Source organism: Neofelis nebulosa, chromosome 8 (assembly GCF_028018385.1).
Source record: "Neofelis nebulosa isolate mNeoNeb1 chromosome 8, mNeoNeb1.pri, whole genome shotgun sequence".
Taxonomy (NCBI): Eukaryota; Metazoa; Chordata; class Mammalia; order Carnivora; family Felidae; genus Neofelis; species Neofelis nebulosa.
Window position 1 is genome coordinate 67,018,428 of NC_080789.1, and position 8,855 is coordinate 67,027,282.

At 41.6% G+C, this 8,855-nt stretch overlaps 1 pseudogene; it reads right to left on the minus strand.

Annotated features, from left to right (window-relative positions):
* Window positions 1–2,889: 2,889 nt before the first annotated feature.
* On the minus strand, window positions 2,890–4,731 carry LOC131483853 (glutamate dehydrogenase 1, mitochondrial-like; annotated as a pseudogene).
* Window positions 4,732–8,855: the final 4,124 nt, after the last annotated feature.

Sequence of the window (8,855 nt, forward strand, 5' to 3'; positions counted from 1 at the left end):
GAGTAGTGACTTAATTGAACAACTAGAATGGGAAATTTAAATATTTTTGTTAAAGACATGGTAAGATCATAAAGAGATTCCTAGCTCAATTGGGTGAATGTATGCCTCACAAGAAAATGAAGAGTGGTAAATGTAGAACCCTTTTAAAGAGATTTCTGCACATTGGAAAGCTTTTTTTTTTTGTTGTTGTTGTTGTTATCAGCTCCAATGTCCCAGGCCCTGGACTACATTTGCATGTTTGAGGTAAAGGGGACGTAGCTTCTCAAAATAATCTATTCTTTTGAATTAGACTGTATTTATTCCTAAGGCATGTCTTGGTTGAATATTGATCTTACCTCACACATTCAAAGTAGAATCGATTATAAGTGCCACCCTATAATAATCTTATGATGATTTACCTCCCCAACTCTCACATCTCTCTCTGGGAATGGATAAAGGAGAGGTTTTGACGAGGTTCCTATTACCGCCTTATAAGCTTTTTTTTTTTTTTAAATCATTTATAAGATGCAGCATCTTCCACCCTTTTATTCTCAACTTTCTGTACCTGATATTTAATGTGCAACTCTTTTAGGTAGCATTTAGTTGCTACCTCTCTTTTAGTCAGAGAATTTAGTCCATTTACATTTATCATAATTACTCATGTAATTGAATTTAACTTCCTACCTCACCACTGTCACACCTGCTCTATATTCCTTTTTCTCTCCTTTCTTGCCTTCTTTTGGATTAACCCCCCCCCCCCCCTTTTATTTTATCACTCCATTATTTCCTTTCTATTAGGAGGCAATCTTCTGGTCTTGTTTTAGTTGTTACCCTGGATGTTACCAAATGTATCCTATAAATTAGTACTTTTACCACTTCCTGGACAATATAAGGATCATTGCACAGTTTTAACATGTTTTACCCCCTCCAACTTTTTGTGCTGTTATTGAAATGTATTTTGATTATATGTGTGTGTACATGTACATATATGTATGTATGTGTATAATCCTCAAGACATTATTGTTGCTATACAGTTGAATAGTCATGCAAACTTACTCACATGTTCAAACTTTCAGTAGGTCTTAATCCACTCCTCTATTTCAATGTTTCCATTTAGGAATATATTGCCTCTATAAAAGGAAATCCTTTCAGTATTTCTGTTGTAAATGTATACTGGTGCTGTCTTTAGCTGTCATTTGTCTGAAAATATTTCCCTTTCAATTATTTTTAAAAGGCAGACTTTTAATAACTGTTTTTATTACCAGGTTAAGTCATGAAGTTACAAAATAATTAGAAATTTCTGAGAGTTTTATTGTTTTAAAAAAAGGGCTCATTCATTACATACATAATGTCTAGTATTTCATTGGTATACCACTGTTCAAAAGGTCCTGGCCAAAAAAGTCCCAAACAAAACACTCAATCCAATGTTTTAAGTCCTACTTTGTTAATTAAGCTTGTGTGCATATGAAGCCTCCTAAAAGAAAAGAAACACAAAATCAAGTAATGCTTAAATTGTTAGCCAGATTCCAGACAGGGAGACCGAGTAGATTTTTTTCTGGGTTACTCCACTTGAATTATTGTTCAATTACTCAGCAATGGATCCCTAAAGAAATGAAAAATTAACATGGTAAGCAGGTCACTGCATTATTTGGACTATATGTCATAATTATATTTAGCAAATTCAGATAGCCATAACAAAAATAGCCTCCATCATCTGTAGTTTTGAAGATAATAATTCTCCATCTGGCTTTTTATTTTTGCTGGACAATACACAACTGATGAGCTATAAGTAATGCTGTTTTATATCATGAAATACTAGATTTTTTAATTTATGTTTGTAAGCACTTACTGTTTGAGTCAAAGTTAGGCTTGTTAAATGATTAAAGGCAATTTTATTACAGCAGCATGTACTTATGTCTTCCTAAGAGAATAAAATGCATAGAAGAAACAGCTTTTATTTTTGTTTGTAACCTATAAAATCAAGCTATTTTGCTGATGTGAAATAATAATAACTAATTTTAGGACAATACTACCTTCTGAAAATGCCACACACCCACTTTTTAAATGCATCAAAATTATAGCATGTTCCATTTCAGACTTGGCCAGAGTAAAATTAGGCAAACAACTGATTGCTCAGCTGAAACAAAAGGTAATTAACATGTTGGGAACAAACTGTGAGCTGGGAGCATATAGCTAGATGAAAACGCTTTTGATTTAAAGGCAAATTATCCCAAGTGGCCCTCTGGCACAGGCAATTTCTACTTTCACACTCATCAATGTGTCTGTGATCTCTCACCCTTAATTTCTTCCTTTTTAAAGGGCTGATTTGGACTGACTTATCTTTTTTTCCTACTTATAATATGTAATGCATTAACTTAATTACACATCTCTGTTTAAAATTACATTTTTTTAACATTTATTTTATTTTTGAGACAGAGAGAGACAGAGCATGAACGGGGGAGGGGCAGAGAGAGAGGGAGACACAGAATCTGAAGCAGGCTCCAGGGTCTGAGCTGTCAGTACAGAGCCCGACGTGGGGCTCGAACTCACAGACCGCGAGATCATGACCTGAGCCGAAGCTGGATGCTCAACCGGCTGAGCCACCCAGGCGCCCCTAAAATAACATTTTTAAAAGAATAGATTTATTTTAGAATATTGCTCTTTTCCATTCTTCCATCTCATGAAGCAATTTGCTCACTTCTCCGTATTTCCCTTCCACACAATTTACATGTATCTTCTATCATCACTTAGCTTCTTGTTGTGATTTGGACTGACTTATTAAGAATGATGTCCTTAAGAGAAAAATCTTTTTGTGGTTATATGTAAACATGTGATAGGTTTGCAGAAGTTACAGTTAAAGAGGGTAGTGAAGTAGTCAGCTATGTTCCATTTATTTGAAGGTCAAACCAGCTACACCCTCAGGACTTTCTCAATGGTGCTGAGATAGGCAGCTGTTTTCAGGTTCAATCCCAGGTTATACTTTGCAGCTGCGTACATGATTTGCCTGGCAGAAAACTCCCCAGTGTAAGGTAAACCAGAATGTACAATGTCTTTTCTCAGATAATCTGTTTTGGAACCCTGATGTGGATATAATAGGAAAAGTTTGATGGTGCTTTCTACATTTTCTTTCTAAACTATCTTGAATAGACATGGGAAAGCAGTAGCTAGAATCTCTTTCATATTTAAGGTCAAAGAGCCATAGCTGACTACACACACACACACACACACACACACACACACACAAGCTTACTCTGTATTCAGCATGGAGCCTGGTGAGGGACTCGTTTTCACAAGCCTGGGATCGCGACCTGAGCTGAAATCAAGAGTCAGATGGGTGAACCAACTGAGCCATCCAGGTGCCCCCTGATTTATATTCTTTAGTCACTCAAAGTAAGATACTGTCACTCCTTCAACATTCAAGTATAAATCAGGAATGACCGTAATGTTCCTCTTCAGAAAAATCTTATAAGCTTCTGGAGTTGTTGGTTCATTGGAAGCATCAGCAATGATCTTGGCTTTCATTCTGGGTGCACTGGACTTGGTTACCTGCTTTTCATTGGCAGTAGGAATAAGTATGCCAGTTTACTGGCAAGATACTTCCTTCCTAGGGCTTTGCCTTGGAGAAACCCAGAATTGATTTACATTGCAACTTTATTTTTTTAAAAAATTAAGTTTATTTATTTTGAGAGAGAGTGAGTATGGACGGACAGAGAGAGAGGGAGAGAGAATCCCAAGCAGGCTCCACACTGCCAGCACTTCCAGCACAGAGCCTGATGTGAGGCTTTAACTCACAAAACGTGAGATCATGTCCTGAGCAGAAACCAAGAGTCCTACGCTTGACTGAGCCACCCAGGTGCTCCGATTCATGTTGCAATTTCAAAGTCTTCTAGTTCCTTTTGGTCAATGCCATCTGAATTCCATATTCTCCCATTAGATTCACCAACACCAACACATTTAGCAAAATAATGTAACTATAGAGTGCAAAATTGCCAAAGCCCTAAATAAGAAATGTTTTCTTTCCAAACCCTGGTGTCATTCCAAAAATGCTCATGAAAGAAGCTTCACTGAGTAAGTTTTCAATCCCATGTAAAACACTGGCCAGTAGCGGAGATGTCGGCGGATGAGACCCCAACTGATGGATTTACCAGGATAGCAGGCATGTGCGTTAATTTGCATGCGCTATGCAAGCCCTGTGATGCTGGCATAGGTGTCATCAATCTAGGACATCTCTCACTCACATTGCCTATGTCTGAAGAAAGCACATCAGTTCCAGGACGAATAAAGCCCTGTTTTGTTAGTTCCACGGTGAACCCCCTTGTGAGCTTTCCCCACTTCCTTACTGGTGTAGTTTTGGGGATTAATCTTAACACCAGCGTTAGCACCTCCAAATGGCACATCAACCACAGCACATTTAGACGTCATAAGGGAAGCCAAAACTTTTATCTTCCCTAGATTCACATCTTGGTTGTAACGGGAGCGTGCAGTGTCGGCTGTGCTGGCCCCATAGCCCCAGATGACCTCTGGGGAGCCGTTGTCTTTCGGGATGGGGACCAGCAGGCTGAGCACATGGTTGCAGGGCTTCATGATTCGCAGGATGCCACGCACCCGGGGTGCAGCTTCTTCTCCTCACTCCCCTGGTTCTGGATGTGTGCCGCCAGCCCGTCCTCCGGGATGCCAGCCTCACGGTCGGTCGTAGAGGCTTTTCACCACCTTGAAGAGGTAGAAGCTGTCCTCACAGCCCGCTGCCTCCATGCTGTCACGTGGCCGGGTGGCTGCGCAGGCCCGCACAGCTGCAGCGTTTCTTGGTAGGGCGGCACGAGCTCTTGGAGGCCGGGGGGGGGGGGGGGGGGGGGGGGGGGGCGGGGTGGGGGGGAGTGGCCTTTTAAACTTCCCGCCTTCCCAGCAGTCTCCTTCCCTCGCGCCGCCCACCGCCTGACTGGGAGAAGTCGGCTGCACCTGATGGTCCTTTGCGAGGCAGGCCCGCCCTGACCAAAAAAATGGAGGCCGTTAACCCAGGTGCCTTTCTTTCCCCACCTTTGGGTCGTCCCTGAATGGAGGTGGGGGGTCTGCATGCTTAAGGAATTCAGCCCGCACCGTAGAGCTCTGGGCGCTCAGGCCTGGGGCGCGCCCTGCGGTGCAAAGAGGGCTGTGAGCGCTGGAGGTGGACCTGAGGCTGTGCGGGCAGGGGATTCTGAGGGCCCAGAGTTCTGTTTGGAGCCTGAGTTCCACAGTGTGCTGGCTGCGGGACTCTGCAGGACCCTCACCCTGTGGAGGGTGACGGGTGGGAAGGAAGCCAAACAGGAACCCCTAAGTCCAGGCCCCGGGCCACAGTTGCCTGGGTCTAAAGGTGGTGCTGTTGAAAGGTATTTGTCCTTGGTCTCCGTCTGTTTTGAGAATTTTCTTTGTCTTGGGTTTTCAGTAGTTTATTATGCCGTGCTGAGGTGTGGTTTCTTTTGCGTTTATCCTGCTGGAGATTCATAGTAGTTATTAGGCAACTCTCATCTTCAGACCCACCATTGTGTGCAGTGTGGGTTCTGGAAAGCGTATTTGACAACAAGACTTCTCTTAAATTCCGGCACTACCGGGAGACTGCTTGCTGTTTCTGTTAGCAGCCCAGCAATAGCTGGGCTTCCACTTTCCAGCTTTTTCTTGTCACTCCCAGAACTGGTCTCCTTATGCCCTCTCAGCAAGAAAGTTCCCCTTCTCAGCTCCACAGGATCCCTCCTCTGAACTCCTGAGACAGCAGCACGGACAGGCAGCACGCCTCTTCAGGGAAGTGAGTCCCAGCTCGCAGAGAATCTCTTGCAGGCTTGTAGTGGCTGGCAATCCAACTTCATCTTTTTCCCCTAGCCCTAAGGACGGTAGCTACTTCCTGTAATTAACACCTCTGTATCACCATAATGTGCCCGTTTTGCTATTTTTTTATTTTTTTAATTCAGGTTAGTTAACGTACTGTGTAGTCTTGGGTTTAGGAGCAGAACTCAGTGATTTATCTCTTCTATATGACACCCAAGTTCTCATCTCAACAAGTGCCTGCCTTAATGCCCATCACCCATTTAACCCATCTCCCTACCCACCTCCCCTCCAACAACCCTCAATTTGTTCTCTGTATTTAAGACTCTCTTATGGTTTGCTTCCTCTTTCTATCTTATTTTTCCTTCTCTTCCCCTGTGTTCATCTGTTGTGTTTCTCAAATTCCACATAGGAGTGAAATCATATGTGTCTTTCTCTGACTTACTTTGCTTGGCATAATATACTCTGGTTCTATCCACGTTGTTGCAAATGGCAAGATTTCATTATTTTTCATCACCGAGTAGTATTCCATTGTATGTATATGCGTGTGTGTATGTGTGTGTATATATATATATATATATATATATGTGTATATATATATATATATATATATATATATATATATATATATCGATGGACATTTGGGCTCTTTCCATAATTTGGTTATTGTTGATAATGCTGCTATAAACATTGGGGTGCATGTGCCCCTTTGAATCGGCATTTTTGTATCCTTTGGATAAATATCTAGTGGTGCAATTGCTGGGTTGTAGGGTAGTTTGATTTTTAATTTTTAAAAACGTTTATTTATTTTGAGAGAGAGCATGACCAGGGAAAGGGCAGAGAGAGAGAGAGAGAGGGAGAGAGGGAATCTCAGACAGGCTCCACACTGTCAGTGCAGAGCCTGATTCAGGGCTCAAACTCATGAACCATGAGATCATGACCTGAACTGAAATCAAGAGTCAGGTGTTTGACTGAACCACCCAGGCACCCCTATTTTTAATTTTTTGAGGAATCTCTATTTTCCAGAGGGGAATTCAGGTGCTTAACTGACTGAGCCACCCAGGTGCCCCTGATGTTTTTTTAATACTTGTTTTGTTGCTATAATGTGTTCTGCTTATTATTTTACTGATGTTATGACAAATTTTAAGTCCTGGGTTAATGCTATGTTGTATAATTTTTAGTACGTTATGTTCATTTGTTTAGCTTTTGTTTAGGAAGGAAAGAGTTAAAAAACTCTACATTTCTGTCATGTAATATGTGCATTTGTGTGTTCAAAGGCCACCATCTTTGATAAAATCCTAAATATTCCTTCCTTGTAGGAAATATTTTTGGATGAGATGGCTTTTCAAGTCTGGAGAATAGCTATGTTGGAATTGTAGACTGTGAGACCATCTAGATCACAGGATATTAAAAATGAAAGGGGCCTTCACTAGTGTCCAGTTATGCCGCATTATTTACAGGGGAGGAAACTGAGGTCCATAAAAAAGAATAACTCAAAGTCGAAGTGGATTTGTGACCTTGTAATTCATATTTTCTTCTAATCTACAGTGCTGTTCTATGAACCAAACTTGGACATCTGATCACTATATTCCACTACCCAGTAAGAACTGATAAAGTGAGTGCCTTTTATATCACATTTATTTTACTGGTTGTTTGTTTGCTGGTTTCTTTGCTTGACAGTTGTGATGTGCTTGGGTCTCATTCAATTTCCAAGTTACCAGGTGCGGCCGAAGATCATGGTATCTTTGTCCATGAGGGTCAGTTTCTCTTCTGGGTCAGAGGTGATGTCTGCCGAGTAACTTCTTTTTTTCAGGCAACCTAAGCTGTGCCCTAGATGTCATTGCCACATGAATGGAAATAAAAGAGATTTGGTTCACTAAGCAGGTGGCACTGCCTTCATGATCCTATCCCAGGATATCTAACATGAAGTAAGGGAGGAGATCCACTGGTTGCATACCATCTTTCTATGCAGTGTTCATTCTTTGCTATCCTACATTGCTGCCCATGTGGCACTGAAGAGAAAGGAAGCTCCCTGCCTTAATTTCTGAACCAAATTGAGTTTTGAATGATGACTGAGGTTTTGTCAGTGTATGTGTTCTTTCACAAAGATGTAATCTTATTGCCAAAATGTTGGAAAATTTTGTGTATTTTGCTGCTATGGGGGATAAATATGGGATAAAGTATTTGAAAGGGGACTACTCAAGAAAATACACAGTTACTATACTTAGACATATGCAGATATGCCCACTTTTCTTCATCACCCATCACTCAGATTCTGTCTTAAGAGGAATTCCCAGTAAGTCATAGATCGGACCATATAGAGAGTGTGGCTAGCACTGTATATGCCACAGGTGAACATCTGAGACAGTCTTCTTCTCCATATGATATTAGGTGTCAGATGAAACTAGGGAGTAGGGAACTTAAAAAGGTTGAGAAAATGACTTGTCACTCAAGCAGTGCCTTTGAGGGCAGCATACTCCAGTACTTTATTGATGCAAATCTTGACAATGGAGTCTATTGTGGGCCTACTGTGTTTAACTCTTGAGTCTGAATTAAGCCCTCACGGTAATGCAAGTTTCTGGAGCACTTTCCAGAAAGGAATAATGGGCCTCACATTTCTTAGTTTGTGTTTAAGCTCTCCTACCTTTCTATCTCTTTATCCTATACTTGTTTCTCCATGATTTTCTCTATATGGAACCATCCACACCTGACATACTTTGGCTCTTTGTATTGTTCAAAGAGACCAAGAAGTCATAGCTTGGCCCTGCCCTCAGGCTTCCATTCTCTTACTCCTTGTCCCTTTTATTTTTTAATTTTTTTAAATGTTTATTTTTGAGAGAGAGAGAGAGAGAGAGAGAGAGAGAGAGAGAGAGAGAGAGAGAGAGGAGTGAGTGGGGAAATGGAAGAGAGGGAGACGCAGAATCTGAAGCAGGCTCCAGGCTCTGAGTTGTCAGCACAGAGCTTGGTACGGGGCTTGGACTCACGAACTGTGAGATCATGACCTGAGCCGAAGTTGGACACTTAGCCAACTGAGCCACCCAGGCACCCCAACTCCTTGTCCCTTGGGTTGGAGCATACCTGCT